This window comes from Mustela nigripes, chromosome 13 (genome assembly GCF_022355385.1).
Source record: "Mustela nigripes isolate SB6536 chromosome 13, MUSNIG.SB6536, whole genome shotgun sequence".
NCBI lineage: Eukaryota > Metazoa > Chordata > Mammalia > Carnivora > Mustelidae > Mustela > Mustela nigripes.
This window is the reverse complement of record NC_081569.1, coordinates 36,963,275-36,981,009: the sequence shown is the minus strand read 5'-3', so window position 1 is coordinate 36,981,009 and position 17,735 is coordinate 36,963,275. Positions and strand designations below refer to the sequence as shown.

The 17,735-nt window shown below is 39.7% G+C and overlaps 1 protein-coding gene across 9 annotated transcripts in view; it reads left to right on the top strand.

Moving 5' to 3' along the window:
- Nucleotides 1-12,569: 12,569 nt before the first annotated feature.
- ZNF280D (zinc finger protein 280D) overlaps nucleotides 12,570-17,735 on the top strand; it is a 136,987-nt gene continuing 131,821 nt past the window's right edge. For 4 of the 9 annotated variants that reach the window (XM_059371985.1, XM_059371982.1, XM_059371990.1 and 1 more), the window contains exon 1: nucleotides 12,689-12,724. The gene's annotated coding sequence lies outside the window, so the exon portion shown is untranslated. Of the gene's footprint in view, nucleotides 12,725-17,735 lie in introns of all 9 variants that reach the window. The other 5 variants (XM_059371988.1, XM_059371984.1, XM_059371983.1 and 2 more) reach the window with 3 other exon arrangements.

Here is a 17,735-nt window from a genome sequence, read left to right as displayed (position 1 = left end):
AAAACCAAACAAAACAGAAAAAAAACCCCAAAACCCCAAAACCAACCCCCCCAAACAAAACAAATAATCCAATCAGAAGATGGACAAAAGCTCTGAACAGATATTTTTCCAAAAAAAGATATTCAAATGGCCAACAGGTATATGAAAAGGCACTCAACATCACTAATTGATAAATGCAAACCTAAACCACAATGAGATATCATTTCACACCTATTAGGATGGCTATTAGAAAAAAAGTTTAAATGCTGACAAAGATGTAGAGAAAATGTAGCTCTTATATTCTGTTGGTGGGAATGTAAATTGGTGTAGCCACTATGGAAAATGACATAGATGCTCCTTAAAAAATAAAAATAAAACTACCATATGATCCAGCAATTCCACTTCTGGATCTATATCTGAATGAAACATCATTGTCTTGAAGAGATATCTGCACCTTGTATTTACTGTAGTATTATTTGCAATAGCTAAGAAATGGAAACAACCTAAGTTTCCATTGTTAGATAAATGAATAAAGAAAGTTTATTATACATACATATATACAGTATTATACATATTTGTTATATATACAAGGAAATATTACTCAGCCATAAAAAGAAGGAAATCCTGCCATTTGCTACAACATAAGTGAAATAAGACAAACACTGGATGATCTTACTTATATATGGAACCTAAAAAACCCACTCATAAAAAGAGGAAACGTATTAGTGGCTCCCGGAGACAGAGGCTGGAGAGTGCAGGAAATGGGTGTAGGTATTCAAAAGGTACAAACTTCCAGTTACAAGTTTTGGGACTATAAAATACAGTAATGTATAAGGTGACTATAATTAACAATACTATATTGCATATTTGAAAACTGCTAAGAAAGTAGATCTTAAAATTTCTCATCACAAGGAAAAAATGTGACTACGTGAGCTTTAATGGATGTTAACTAAACTTGTTGTGGTAATTATCTTGCAATATAATACATATATCAAATCATATGGTATACATATTAAATTTATACAATGTTATATGTCAATTATATCCTAATAATCTGGAAAAAAATCACTATCACTTTTGTGAATTCATTGTTAACTATGTTTCATTATGATGAATAACTATGATTATGTATATATTAAATGTTTTGGATGAAATGTGTTATATTTTTATTTCATGACTAAATGCTGTTCATGGGTACTCAGTCAACATATTTAGAGATTATGCTACATTGTTCCACCTGTTTATCCTTACAAATATTATCGCTTCTAATAATTAAAGAAATATATCTACCCAGATATATATGACCCAGTACCCTAGAACTGCTTTAGAGCTTAAACTTAAAAATGGAGACAGGAATATACATAGTTCTGAATTCTGTCTCTTGACATGGCCACTTTGATGCAGTTGTTAGAGTCTCATCAGAATAGTCAAGATCATGACAAAATATAAACTCTTTTTTGTTGTTTGCACCTCATTCCTTATACTCACTTGATCTCTGAGCCTCATCACATCCTCGATTTTTACTCCTACTGAGGGAGTAATTTTATGAAACTTAGGAATGGGTTGAGAAAAATAATTTTGTATATTTTGTCAAAATGAAAAACATGCATGAGTTTCTATTTTAGTCTGAACCAAAATGTTTCCTAGTCAAAATGATTACATGAAAATTTTACATACTCAGGAAACTATTAGTATAACAAATGCCAAATTCATTTAACAAGTTAATTTCACAAAGTCTAAGCTATCAGTCAAGTATTTGGTGCATGAAACAGTGAGACACTACCAAATATGCCCAAATTTGAAAATCAGGATTTACTTAATATTTAGAAATGAAACTAGTAGAATCTACACATAATGGAAATAACCGACTACCTACAGAAGTAGTAGAAGTCTGTATGTAAATCAGTAACTAAGGAGTTATGGAAAGAAAATTGAAGTGAAATTCATTGAACATATTTATTATGAGTAGGACCTGTATTTTTACCTCACTAAGGAGTACCCAAAATTCCAAGTAAAATAAAAAAGGAGTGGTCTCGGGAAAGAATGGTTATATTACCATGCAATAATTCAATCCAGCCTAATCTAGTGATTTTTACCAGCTCTGACTGAAGAAGAACATTTAATAAAGAAATGCTCTGTAAGTTTCCTATACTGGTACAATAGACAAAAAAAAATTGCTGTTTTTTAGAATGTTTTTCATTCATTCATTTACTTGCCTATTAATTCATCAAACATTCACTGAGGCTTAATATAGGTTGTGTGGTAATCACTGAAAATGTAAAGACTAATAAGACACAGTCTCCACTCTCAACAGGCCTGCAGTTTAGTAGTAGAGAGCAATAGACCATAATTATAATACAGACAGACTTTTGCTATGGTGATTATACTAATTACATACTATATTAGCTATAAATACAATGTTATATAAGAATGTAGTCACTTAGAATAGGAGAAAATATTTACAAATCATCTATCTGATAAAGTGTTAATATCCAAAATATATTAAAAAAACTCAGTCAAGGGGCACCTGGGTGGCTCAGTGGGTTAAGCCTCCGCCTTCTGCTTAGGTCATGATCCCAGAGTCCTGGGATGGAGTCCAGCATCTGGCTCTCTGCTCCGCAGGGAGCCAACTTCCTCCTCTCTCTGCCTGTCTCTCTGCCTACTTGTGATTGCTCTCTCTCTCTCTGTTAAATAAATAAACAGAAATATTTTTAAAAAGCAAAAACAAACAAAAAAACTCATACAATTCAATAACAAAAAACCCCAATCCAATTAAAAAATGGGCAGGATCTGAATAGATATTTTTCCAAAGAAGACATACAGATGGCCAATGTGTATATGAAAACATGTTCAGCATTCTAATCATCAGGGAAATGCAAACCAATAACCATAGTGAGATATCACATCACATCTTGTAGAATGGCTACTGTAAAAAAAGACAGGTGTTGGTGAAAATGTAGAGAAAAGGGAACCTTTGTGCACTGTTGGTAGGAATACAAATTGGTGCAGCCATCATGGAAAAATAGTATGGAGATATCTCAAAAAGTTAAAAATAGAATAGCATATGACCCAGCAATTCCATTTCTGGGTGTCTATACAGAGGAAACAAAACCACTAACTTGAAAAGATACATGCACCCCCATGTTCATTGCAGCATTATATACAAGACCCAAGGTATGGAAGCAATGTAAGTGTGCACTGTCAGATAAATGGATAAAGAAAATGTGATATATGTGTGTGTGTGTGTGTGTGAGAGAGAGAAAATGTGATGTGTGTGTGTGTGTGTGTGTGAATATGCCATGCCACTTTATATACACACACACTTCAAAAGTGTGTGTGTGTAGTGGAATGTAATTCAACTGCAAGAAGAATGAAATCTGGTCATTTGTGACAATATGGATGAATCTAGAGGTCAATATGCTGAGTAAAATAAGTCACACAGAGAAAGGCAAATACTGCATGGTCTCACTGATATGTGAAATCTAAATAGACAAGCAAAGTATCAAATTCATAGATATAGAGAACAGATTGGTGGTGGCCAGAGGCAGAGACTGGGGGTGAGCTAATTGGGTGAAGGGAGTCAAAATGTGCGAACTTGCAGTTATAAAATGAGTAAGTCATGGAGTTATAATGCATAGCATGGTGACTACAATTAATAATACTACATCATTACATCATTACTATACCATACTGATGATAGTATAAGAATACTATCATCAAAGTTGCTAAGAGAGTAAGTTTTAAAAAGTTCTTGTTACCAGAAAAAAACATTTTGTGACCTGTATGTATATTAACTATAGTTACTGTGATCACTTTGCAGTATGTACAAATATTGAATCATTATGTTGTATACCAGAAACTAACATAATGTTATTTTCTTTTTTTTTTTTTAAAGATTTTATTTATTTATTTTACAGAGAGAGATCACAAGTAGGCAGAGAGGCAGACAGAGAGAGGAGGAAGCAGGCTCCCTGCTGAGCAGAGAGCCCGACGCGGGACTCGATCCCAGGACCCTGAGATCATGACCTGAGCTGAAGGCAGCAGCTTAACCCACTGAGCCACCCAGGCGCCCCCATAATGTTATTTTCAATTATACCTCAATTTTTAAAAAAAGAAATCAAAAAGAAAATAAAAAAGAACGCAGTAACTTAAAATAGTAACCTTATTTTCTTGCTTATAGTCTTTGGGATGGCTAGCTAAGACTGAAGTCTTCAGGTTCTGAGCTCATGATGATGATAGGTTTCAGGGAGGCTCCCAGTGTCCCTTATTTTTGGACCAATGGCTACTTGAGGCATGCGGTCTGTCCATGTGTCTCGCTATGCAGCCCAGGCTGAATAATCACCAGCCACCTGGGACATGCTCCTGTCTGAATTATAAATGCTGACATCTCATAGGCCAAAGCAAAACATATGATCAAGCCCAACACCAATAGAGCAGGAATGTATATCTGGAGTATACAGGAGGGAATATTTGCTGAGCAATAATTCAAACCTACACATATGAAGTGCAATAGCAGAGAACAGGGAGGATATTATATAAATCAAAGTTCTTGGTTTTAAGCCATAGAAACAGACTCTGGCTATTTAAGCATAGAAGGAATCTATTAAGGAGCTATTCATTAGTATATAGCCTCTTAGAAGCCTTAAAAATCAGTCTCAGAGACCATGCAGCCAAGAACAACTTTCAAAATCACATAGAACCAGGCTGGAGAAGACACTGTTGTTATTGCCAGTAGCACAGACACTCCAGCTCAAGCTACCCACACTTCTGTTTCTAGAACTATTGGCACTATTGCCTCTAGAAACTGGTTTTAGGTTCTTTCTCTCCTGCTGCACATTGTTAGAGTTTGCAAGAAAACCAGGCCATTAGCTGATGATTCATAATCCAGGGAAGTCATGGCGGCAAACTGACAGATCCTAGATCATGTACACATTCTCTAACTACAGGTGAAGTGGGAAAGCAAGCAGCTGGCATCTTCAATTTCTATAGAGGTGGAAGCCTCTGACCCTGTAAGAATGGGGAATATCTCAGACATAGATAGGTAGGGGCTCAAATACTAGGTGGCAAAAGAAAGAATGAGAAATTTTTTTATTACAAGCTGGCAGATGAGAGCAGAGATATCGGGGAAGGCTTCTCGGAGTAGATAAGGTTCAAGTTGAATCTTAGAGAATCAACAAGAGTTAGAAAGGAGTAACACAAAAGGAGTTGAAGGGAGTAACAAGAATGAGGAAAACACTGTCCATCTGGGGGTTAGAAGGTAGTTCAGCATGCATGGCTCAACTACAGTGTATATGAATGGATATATGAAGTGGCAGCAGGAAAAAGCATCATGAGATTAGGTTGGCAAGAGAAACTGGGGCTTGAGCAGAAGAGCCTCGTATGTCATGTCAATTGGCCAAGTGGTGGTGCAGGAAATAGAAACTCTTTTAAGTATCTCAGATAGAAAGATATTAAATACAGGGAACTGCAATATTAGTGAAAGGGCTAGAGGAATAGAAATCAGAGGCTGCTGTGATTTCCTAGCTGAGATACAGGGTTCAGGGAGCTCCTGCCACTATCACTGGTGTTTCCTCCATTGCCTCATGTGCATGAAGCTGATGAATAGATACTAACGCTAGTACTCAGCTCTGCAGTTGCTTCTACCAGTCACATCTGAATCATCTTGTTTGCCAGTAGTAGCTACAATAATAGAAGACGGCTTCTCTCTCATTTTCATCTTTCATATTTAGTGCAGGGCATTAAATTGGCAGAACCCAATACAGGTTCTGAACTCTAGTGGCAAGGCTGTATGGGGAATATGGTTGTTTTTTGGTCTGTTTTGTTTAGCTTCCTAACGTTTCCAGTTAGATGGAGAGTGGAATAGAGATTGAAGTAGTTGATCCATAGTATCTACCACGCCATGTTATGAAGTTTTGCCTTAAGGACTATGTAAAAAATGTATCTATTTCTAAAGCATGGATGTTACATACTTAGATTTGCTTTTCAAAAGGGTGTTTTATACCACATTGAGATATTACCTTATACCAGTTAGAATGGCCAAAATTAGCAAGATAGGAAACAACATGTGTTGGAGGGGATGTGGAGAAAGGGGAACCCTCTTACACTGTGGGTGGGAATGCAAATTGGTGCAGCCTCTTTGGAGAACAGTGTGGAGATTCCTCAAGAAATTAAAAATAGAACTTCTCTATGACCCTGCAATTGCACTACTGGGTATTTACACCAAAGATACAGATGTAGTGAAAAGAAGGGCCATCTGTACCCCAACGTTTATAGTAGCAAATGCCACGGTCGCCAAACTGTGGAAAGAACCAAGATGCCCTTCAACGGACGAATGGATAAGGAAGATGTGGTCCATATACACTATGGAGTATTATGCCTCCATCAGAAAGGATGAATACCCAACTTTTGTAGCAACATGGACGGGACTGGAAGAGATTGTGCTGAGTGAAATCAGTCAAGCAAAGAGAGTCAAATATCATATGGTTTCACTTATTTGTGGAGCATAACAAATAGCATGGAGGACATGGGGAGTTAGAGAGGAGAAGGGAGTTGGAGGAAATTGGAAGGAGAGGTGAACCATGAGAGACTATGGACTCTGAAAAACAATCTGAGGGGTTTGAAGTGGCGGGGGTGGGGGGTGGGAGGTTGGGGGAACCAGGTGGTGGGTATTAGAGAGGGCATGGATTGCATGGAGCACTGGGTGTGGTGCAAAAATAATGAATACTGTTATACTGAAAATAAATAAAAAAAATAAACTTTTTAAAAGGGTGTTTTATGATGTTGGAAGTAATTAATTGCAGGAGTGTACAATAGAAAATTTTCTCACTCAAGTGTGATAGAGGAACTAGAAATTAAGAGTAGGGTAAGGGTTGGAAAGATGTGAAGAAGGTAGAACCTTCAGAAGTTGGTACAAGATTGATGGGTTATGATGGGCACTAGAGAAGATGCAGCCAAGTGTTACTCCTACGTTTCAGGGTTGGACAGTTGAAGGGAAGGCGCTATGGCTGAACAAAATGAAATAGAGAAGAAGAGGGGAGCATGATGGAATAAGTGTTAGAGATGTTGAGTTTTTAGGTCCTGTGGGACATCCAAATGGGATCATCATTATATGATGAGGTATATGGCTCTGAGGCTTTAGAAAGGGGTGTGCTTTGAAGATACATCTTCTTATGAAAGTAGAGATAAAAGTCAATGTCACAGGAAAACTCAGTAACAGTGTATTTGGATAACTAATACTAGGTACTCAAAAAAATAACCCCCAAATCCCAGAGACTTAACATATTAAAGTTTATGTTTCACCTTATAGTGTAGTGAATATTGATATGTTTTTGGGGGGAGGTGTTTCTTTTCCATCAATCATTCAGAAACCCCAGGTTTCTTCTACCTAGTACGTCCAACTGTTTTCTAGGGCTTCGAGGACTCTGGTAGATCTCTGCACATGACCAATTGAAGAACAAAAATGTCTGGGGAAAATGTAAAGAGGTTTTAGAGGCTGAGTTAGAAGTGTTGTTGGCGGGGCACCTGGGTGGCTCGGTTGGGTAAGCATCTGCCTTCGGCTCAGGTCATGATCTCAGGGTCCTGGGATCGAGCCCCGCATCGGGCTCTCTGCTCAGCAGGGAGCCTGTTTCCTCCTCTCTCTCTCTTTCGGCCTACTTCTCTGCCTACTTGTAATCTCTATCTGTCAAATAAATAAATAAAATCTTTAAAAAAAAAAGAAGTGTTGTTGGCGTACAGCTCAAACTATCTGTAGCAAAGGACCACTTTTTAAAAACTTTAAAATCTGTTACAGACTATTACTTTTGTAGAAGACAATAAAATGTTGTGAAAATGTCAAATTTCTATAAAAGTTTCTAAACATTTTCATTTGCTGTACTTACCTTGAAATGGACCAGAAACAAACAAATCAGGGAACAATACTGGTCTCTGAACCACTTTTCCTAGCATTGGCGTAAATTGCTTCTGATGACGTTCCACTGGCCTGAACTAGTCACATGCTGCTACTTGAATGTGAAAGGGATGGGAAATGTTCAGAGGAGGAAAGTAAGTGATTATCTCCAGCTTTAAGCCACTCCTCTCATTTCAAATATCCATTTATCTTTTAAGAAGGGTGGCTTTGGAGCTAGCATATTAGCTTAACATGCACATCTGCAAGGGTACATTAGACAAAACCCTATAGAAGGTAGCCTCAGCCTAGTCCTACAGCGGGATTCTGGAGTGTAGGTCATGCCTCAAAGTTGTTCTCACCCAGGACAAGAAAGTTAGGGCTTCCACAGTCCTGCATTTATCACTCCTTGGTTAAAGTGCTGGCATTATTCACGGTTTCTTTCAGTCTCTATGAAGGCAGGTGATGTGACTCCAATAGCCTAAGGGTAGTCCCTTGAAAAAGAGCAGCAGATCCTGGCTGTTGGAAGTAAAGGCACAACGGAGCTTGCAGCAAAGGGACTACCCAAAAAAGGTAGACAGATACCCAAAAGTAATGGTTGAAGCACCAACCATATAGCCCTCTGGGGACATGGTTTTAAAAGCTGCCTTATTTCTCTGCTTTCTTAATCAAATCTATCTCTCAACTTAATACCTGTTTCTTCAATTATTAGATATGTTCTGGGGATCTAATGTATAGCCTAACACTGTATTGTATACTTGAAATTTGCTAAGAGTAGATTTTAAGCTGTCTCCCACATACATGCAAAGTGACTGTAATTAATTCTTGTGGTAATCATTTCACAATGGATATGCATATCAAATCATCACATCCTATTTATATACAATTTTGTCTCTTATACTTTAATAAAGCTGAGGAAAAAAATAGTAGCTGCTTCTTTGAGGCTATCTGAAACAATAGATACTATCTGAAACAACGTGTATAATCTGATCTTTTCCTAAGGGCTGAGTCATTCTGTTCAAATCCTACTGAGGCTTCTTTGCTCAAAGCCTTTTAAAATATAGCTCGCTCTCTGTGGAATCTGGAAGCATTGTGTTCTCAAACTCTGTAAGGTGGCCCAAATGCTGAATTCTGTCCCCCCCCCCTTTTTTTTTTTTGTAAACTGGTAAATCCTCTTCCATGCTAATCTTTTTCTGGTAATATTTTACAAATCGCACATAAAAAAATCACCAACATCTAGTACTGTTTTCTGACTCTTCCCTTAGAGCTAGAAAGTATATACTTGTACTGATCTGCCTTTTAAGGTATTGTAGACAACAGTATACCCACAAGCTAATATGAATTTTTGGTTATCCTTCTACATGGTTCCTTAATTCCCACCTAACTGCTATGCTCAACTAATACTGCATATTTTAGATTTTTTGTTACAGTAGGCCACTATTTCTGTTATTAATCAGGGTTAGTGAATTTAGTAGCAAACAACCCGCAAAACTTAGTCAGAACCCAGTAAAGGTTTACTTGTTGCTCTAATCAGTACAGGGAGGATCTGTGTAATAGATGTGCTTTTGTGCAATTATTTAAGACCTGTGGTTCTTCCATCCAATGTTACTGCCATCCCCTAGCTCCTCAGAATTTTCTGTATGCGATCACTGAAATGTGAAAAACAGAAAGGACCTATAAATCACTGGAGGTTTTAATGGTCAGGCTTAGATTGGGAAATCACCACCTATGTTGCACTGGCCAAATACAGTCACATGGCCTGATACAGAAGTAAAGGAACTAGGAAATGTGGGTTTCCTGAGTATGCAAGAGGAAAGTAATATGGTGAGTACTTATCATTGTCTCCACCACAGTTAGGATGCTTTCACTTGTAAATAACAGAAAACTCAATTCAAATTGGTTTTGTCAGAAAAAAGAACTTTTCTCTACCCTCTTAGATTTACTTTTTGGGGGCTTGTGAATTAAACCTGATGAAAGGACAGGTTAGCAAGAGTAAAGACAGATTTTAATCACACACTGTGTGAGGGAGTTTACCAAGATATGTGACTCAAAGGAGTGGTTAGAAATTGGGGCTTATATACAATTTTAATAGGTGGACAGGAGGGGAGAGGGCACTTAAGTGAAAACAAATGACTTAGTGGGGGAGAGTGTGCACTTATGGGAAAACAAATGACATTTAGGAAAGATAAATGGGCCCTAAGGAAAATAGATGGGAGATATGATAGTTTTGGCACAATGACTCTTTAGGTGTGGTGACAATTCTCAGTGTCTCTGGTGATAAGAGCCAATCTTCTCTGGTTGCTGCCTGGGAGGAGATTTATGACAATTGAGTTCTTTTGGGAAGCTCTGCTTTCAGGCAGATAAGAGATTTCAGAAACTCAAATGCTTTCAGCTAAAAATAATTTTTATGTCACAGAGGCTTATTCTGGACCCCTTCAGCTTAAAAAGAAAAGGGGAATTTATTTGCTCATATAACAGAGAAGTCTAGAGGTAGCAGAGGGTTCAGATAGGGTTTGATTTGGAGGTTTATGATGGTCTGAGATTGTGTTTCTTTCTCTAAGATTGATTCACCCAGTCCTTCCTCCTCCACCTGTTAGCTCTATCATCAGTTGGCTCATCGTAGTAGACAAAAAAGTTGTAGCTCTTCCAGTATTCACATTCTAATGTCAAGGCCCTACCATCCAGAGAAAGAAAAATCTCTTTCCCACAGTCATGAGCTTCACTCTGATTGGTTTCTGAAACAAAAACTGGTTCAAAGGGAGGTAAGGGTGTTTCTAATAGTTTTAGGCTGGCTGGACCACTCTTGGAACTAGCGGTGGGTAGTGGTTATTCCACCCAAATTATATAGGTGAGCGTAATGGAGAGGTGAAAATGGAAGCTGGGCAATCACCTCTATCCATTACAGTCAGGGAAGAGTGTGGAGCATGACCTCACTTAAGGAGAATAAGTACTGTGAGGATACTTAAAAAGTAGGTACAGAATGTTAAGGGGCAGGAAATTGTTAAGTCAGAGAAACAAAGTCTTAAAAAATGATAGGAAAGTGTGAACAGTAAGAGAACCAAGAGAGTCATGTTCTACCAGCCAAGGAAGAAGTTTTAAGGATGGAGTCATAAAAAAAATCATCTAAATTACTTCATGCATATTGATTTTATACTCATTGGAAATCTTTTATAATTTGGCCTCTCATGTAAACGTTTCCTTTGAGTGAAAATGTGTCACCCAGAATTTTCTGGTCTTCAGGACAGATATGCTTGTCATGAAAGAAAAAAAAAAAAAAGGAATAAATTTAGATTTGGGCTTGTACATCAGTCTCTAGTAGGTTTGGTTGACATGAATCATCCCCTCAATTTAAATTAGCTCTAGGGTCTAACAACATTAAGTTTCTGTTTCTACACCTGGGACCAAACTACAGAACACAGAGTGAAATCTTCAATTCATTTTCATTACCATAATATGCTTTGCAAACCATTAGAACTATATTTGAGCTACAATGACTTAAGAATATGGCAAGATTTTTGAACTTCTAGATTTCCAGTTTGGTATTTTGATTATTCTCTCTTCCTGTAAAACTTACATTCAGGGCAAGAAAGAGAAAGCTGGATAGATTAACTCGGGCACAGTTTGGGGGGCTGTAGGTCATGGTTACCTGTAGCCTTTCCCGGTCTAGGAATAATTTAAGTGGTCTTTTGGTGAGATTGATCTGGGGGATGGTAATCAATAAGGAAGTGACTGTAATGCTAAACCCCATAGAAAAGCTGGGGGGAACATCTAGATGAGAAAGAAGAAACTACATCAAACAGGAAGAAATAGTACAATTCAGTGATGGGTTTGTGCAGTGATGAGTGTGTGTTAAAATCTAAGGAAGCAAGAGTGATCTTGTGAAGATAACTGGGAGAGGAAAGTTTCCTTATGGATCAACATATAAGATGTAGCAAGTATTTATGCAGGCAGTATCTTGCTAAGTGTTCTTGTAAATGCACTTATTGTAATCTTTTTCTTTTTTTAAGATTTTATTTATTTATTTGACAGAGATCACAAGCAGGCAGAGAGGCAGGCAGAGAGAGAGGAGGAAGCAGGCTCCCTGCTGAGCAGAAAGCCCAATGCGGGACTCGATCCCAGGACCCTGGGATCATGACCTGAGCCGAAGGCAGAGGCTTAACCCACTGAGCCACCCAGGCACCCTATTGTAATCTTTTTAAAAAAGTGATTACAGGGATCCAAATGGCAGAGTTAAGAAAGGCACAAGTGAAATCCTATGTTTGAAACAAATATGGGAAAATTAGCCAATTATTAAAAGAGCCCGACTTTACTTCTCCTCTGGCGTAGGTCTTCGCCCCTCCTGCACAGTATTTCTTTGTAATGGCGCCTCTCTTCCTAGCCCCTCTCACTGTCCAAGCCTGCGAATACTAGCTGTTACACACAGGGAGGACCCGGAACTCACGTTCCCATGCCTACACCTACGGTGCAGCCCCGACCTCGGGATCGCTGCCTCCCGCCGGCCGGCAAGGAACAAGCCGGTGGCCACCCACAGTCTCGCCAAGCCCAGCCCTGGCCCTCGCCCGCGGCAGGCGCGTGGCGGGGCGCCGCGGCCTTCGAGGGCCTGCGGCGCGACGCACATGCCCGCGCCCGCCTCCCGCGTCGGCGAGAAGACAGGGAACCCGGACGCGCGGAGGCTGACCCGGAGCCTACCCATGAGGCAGCGCGCCGGCTCCACGAGAACCCCCCCCTTCCCACGGCTCAGCTGCTGCTCCGCAATGGGAGCCGCCGCCGTCGCCGCTGTGTAGTTTTTCGTGCTCCTCCTTTTCCTCCTCCTCTTTCTCCTCCTCCTCAGGGCCCCAGTCAGGCCGATCCGCTCCGCTCACGGTAAGCGCCCCCCGCCCCCGCCCGCCCCGCGCTGCAGCAGGCAGAGGCCCTCCCGCGCGGCCTGCGCCGCCTCACTCCGGGGGCGCTGGGCCGGGGGTGTCGAGGCCGGCGCGGTTTGCCGAGAGCGCCCAGGGCGCGGGGGAGGGGACCGGCTGCGCGGCGGCGGCCGGACGGCCATCTTGCGCCGGCCCCGGCGGGGGAGGGATCCCGGCGCGACGCGGCGGACGGCTTGGTGCGGCAGGCCGGAGCCGCGCAGGCCTCCGCCACCTCTTCCTCCGTCTCCTCCTCCGCCTCCTTCGCCTCCTCCGCCTCCTGCACCTCCTCCGTCTCCTCCACCTCGGCTCCCGGGGCCTGTGCGCCTGTTTGCCCCCAGCCTGGGTTTGGCTTTTCTCTCTACTGCTCCCCTTGGTCCGCTGTACATTTTGTTTGGCGAGGACCCATGCTTCCCCAACAACAACGCTCCCCCGAGTCTCTTCATGATAGACGGAGACCGGAGGGGGTTCCGAACTTCCAGGCACCCGGGGCCCCAGGGCCCCTGTCCCCCCTACCCTCCACCTCCCGCCCAGGTGACCAGTCCTCCCACGCTCACACCCTCGTTCTTGTCAAAGGGACTTCCCTGCTCTGCCCGTTATTGTCTACAGAAGGGCCCTGAGGAGAAACGTGGAGTTGGATACACAATTTTCAGGTTTCACTTAATGAGACGGAAAGAATGAGCTCACTCTGAGGTTTTATCCTGCTCTACAGATGAAGGGAGTACCTCCCAACTTAGCTCAAGTTTGAAGGCTTTTAAGGAGAAATCTTGCTAGAGAAGAGAGACCTCAAAGGGAACCCGCTTCTTGTGCAAGCACGGGAAGACCTTGGTCCAAGGGGTTCTCTTTGTTTGCAGAGATTTGTTTTTGAAAATTCTGTGGACGTAAACGTCGTTGTTTTCAGATTTGGACTGGGTCTCAAGAATTTGACGTCTTTTAATGCCATTAGATATAAAATTGAAACCTAGGAGGAGAGTTTTAAAGGACAAAAGCCACCTCATAGCATTTGTGATAAGTCCTGCCTTGGGGGGATTAGTGACAACTCAGGCTAAGCGGAAACTTGCTGTGCCACGGAAGGCACAGGTTTGCTTGGAGAATTGTTAGGGCTGTGTGCTGTTAATGTTTAAAACATCAGTACCAATACCGTTATAATTGTATCTTGCATTTGTATCTGCCATCGATACGCTTGATTTGTACCTCTTAGACCCCTTTTGGACTGTTCTGTGTTTATGGAACGGTTTCGAAGATGAGGAAAGAGAGCCTCAGGGAGACGTCTTTAATGAGGTCATGTCTAGGAAGGGATAGAACCATTTCTAGAACCTTAGGTCTCCTGATTTCTCGTTCAGTGCTCAGTTCAGTGTATTATATTTCTTTTGTGGGAATAAGCTGACTGAGGAGAAGCAGGGAGGCTCACCTACAAAATTTAAGAAATATTCAACTGCTCCTTTTACATTTCTGTTTTTAAGAGTTTGCTTTTAGCTTTTCAACTTTTATTACTGAAGTTTTCAGGTTAATTTTTTCCCCCAAACATACTGAAAAATTGAAGAATAGCCCATTTGCACATTCATATGTACCACCTAGTTTTAAAAGTGTTGCCATCTTGCCACATTTCCTTTATCTGCTTATCTTACATGTTTTTTGGTGAACATTTTCAGAGCACATTGCAGGTATCATGACAGTTCACACCTAAGTCCTGTTGATGTGTCTATATGGATGTCATAAGAATAAGACCAATTTTCTGTATAAGCACAATACTGTAATTGTACTGAAGTATAATCTCTACAATCTAATATAGATATGTAGTATGTATTCACATTTTCCCCTTTGTCCCGAAAATGTCCTTCTTAGTCATTTATTTTGGAACCAGTATCCAATCATGTACGTTTGTTTCTGTTAGTTTCTTTTAATTTAGTGTAGTTCTCTCTCTCTTTTTTTTGTGGGGGGGGGATGACATTGACCTTTTGAAGAGACCAGGCTACCAGTAGTCTTGTAGAATAACCCCCATTCTGTATTTTACTGATAGTTTCCTCTTCATTAGGTTTAAATTATACCCTCTACCCCTGTATTTTCTGTAAACTTGTAAATCTGAAGGCTTGTGTAGATCAGGCTTACTATTTTTGGCAAAAATACCCAAGTCATGCAGTGTACTTCACATTATTCAACATCAGAAGGCACATAAAGGAGGGTTATATGTTACCCTATTAGTATTCCTAAATTTGATCTCTCCAATAAAACGGTGACAGACTTATCTTTCCACGCTAAGCTTTTTCTTTCGCAATTAGCAAGTAATGTAGGGAGTGATATTTTGGCATTAGTATTGGCATGAATTTACCTGCAGTAATCTGATAATGAAATCATTGGGAGCAATCCTCTAGAAATGGGGGTGAAAGAAAGTTGGATAGGACCAATTTACTAGTTTAGGGAACTTTGAATTGCTGCTATCCAGTGCCATTGGAGCCAGACATCAGAGATGTCACAGACTTCACCTGCTTTCCAAGTTTGTTCAGGGCCCTTGTAGCAGTAGTGAGCTGTGATTAGGAAAGTTCTTAGTTAAATGTTGGAGAACTACAAATCTCAGCATTCCCATTTCAACCATTTGTACCAGTTAACACTATCTAGTCCAGTTCTGCTTCTTTAGTCCAGTGTTTTACTGCTCTGAATTGGCGTTTTTAGTAGGAGACAAGAAGGCAAAGGACAAGAACATATAATTTTTGTACACTCCTCCTTCCACACTTGCTTTATTTATTCAAGAGAACACTTAGAACCATACAAAGATTTTTTTTTCCCCCTGTACAAATTCAGCAGGGGTTGTATCTGAATGGAGAAGCAATTCTGGTAAATAGAAAGTAAACTATAGTTTTAGGTGACAGGAAATTGGAGATTATTGACAACATGTTTTGTTACGCTTCAAAAGTAACTTTTGAAAGGTGAGATATATTTATTTATGACCTGTTTACTAATTAAATATATAATCCTGCTTCAGAGGACTCAAAAAATCTGATTTCTCAGTCAGATTATTTTAAAGATAAAAATAATGATTTACTTGATAATTTGTATCAAATGTGTATATGGAATTTTTATTCGTTTCTACAAAGTAATTTTCTTTTAAGGACTCAACTCATAACAGGAAAAGTAGCTTACTGCTATTCACCATCTAGATTTAAAGGAACTATTTTTTTTTTTACACTTTAAATTATTTTATATAAATTTCATTATATAATTTACAGAAAAATAAGGGATTATGTAAAACAACTCATTAGAGCTTTTAATTAGAATTTAAACATTATCCCTTTGTATATATCTTGAGACATGAAAAACAAATACATATTCTGCATCTAATTGCATACCATCCCTACAGTGAATATGCAGACTTCTCTAGTTTTTATATGCACACAAAGAACATCTTCCTTTATTCTTCCCACTTTCAGGATAAAAAATGTGCAAAAAAACATTGTGGTTGAAGGGTTAGACAAAATTCTTTCCCTGGTTTCCACAAGTTCTTTTCCTAGATGCATGAGGAAGAGTCTTCTTGGTAATTGAAGCTTTTCCTGTGTCATTCCTTTCGGTATAGGTTCTGACCCTCTTAATGAGTGTATCTACCTCTCCTGTAGTTTTTTCATAATAGGGCTCTCCATGTTAATTTATGCAAGGTTGGTTTTTGTTTTTGTTTTTCTAAGATTTATATATTTTTAGAGAGTGTGCAAATTGGGGGAGAGGGAGAGAAAGAATCCTCAAGCAGACTCCCTGCTAAGTGCAGGGCTTGGTCCCAGCACCCTGATCTTATGACCAGAGCCAAAATCAAGAGCTGGTTGCTCAGCAGGCTGAGCCACCCAGGCACCCCTGAAAGGGTTTTTGAATTCATTTATGCTTGGGAATGCATTGAGCTGAGAAGAAAAACTGGTTTTTCTTAGGAAAAGTATTTCTTCATCAAATATGTATGAAGTCCAGATTATGTGCAGTTGACTTTTCTTGCTTCTCATTTGTGAAAATCCATAGAAGTTCAACCCTATTTTTCCTGATATTGCCAGATCAAGAAAATTTCTTGTTGGGTCATATTAAGCCAGTTCTACACTTACAAAAAGTTTGTCACAAGTTGTATTCCTGACAGAAATTTTAAATTCTTTTGTCCATTCTTGTAATTTTTTTTTTAAAGATTTTATTTATTTATTTGACAGGCAGAGATCACAAGTAGGCAGAGAGGCAGGCAGAGAGAGAGAGGGGGAAGCAGGCTCCCTGCTGAGCAGAGAGCCCGATGTGGGGCTCGATCCCAGGACTCTGGGATCATGACCTGAGCCGAAGGCAGAGGCTTTAACCCACTGAGCCACCCAGGCGCCCCTATTCTTGTAATTTTTGTATTAATCTTGGTTCTACTCTTTCTCCTTTTCTGAAGCTCTGTGTAGATTTACATCTTTCAAGCTTAGGATGTTTCACTGTCCCATGTTGTCCAGATTTTTATATCTATTTTCTGGGTTTTGAAGGTGTATATATACTTGAAATGGGCAACATTGAATGTGACTAACTACTTACCAGCTGTCATGTGAACCTGGGATGTTTCCATCTTATAAATATTGATTTGATATTTAAAATACTAATGATAAATTCTAGCTTATCATTCCAGGGCTTTTTTGCATTAAATGTGTCATTAAATGCAGTACTTAAAGAATTTTTCGAAAGTTTGAGCGTTCTTAATTTTGTTGAAGGGAAGCTGGCAATCTTCTTTGCTTCATAATTGTAAGATATTTTCAGTTCTAGATTTGTAGATGCCAGTTAGCATAACCAATCCAGTGAATTAAAAAATTTCCCACATCATCTGTTTCCTTCTAGTCACCATCGTATATACCTGCATTCAACACTTGTCCACTTAGGAACTGTACCAAGTTACTCTCCTCTGAAGATTCAGTAGGAGATTTCCCAGATTTTGTCTAATATTAAGTCTAAGGTGCTTGCTGTCTGTCTTTGGGTTCATTTTTAGGTTTACCTAT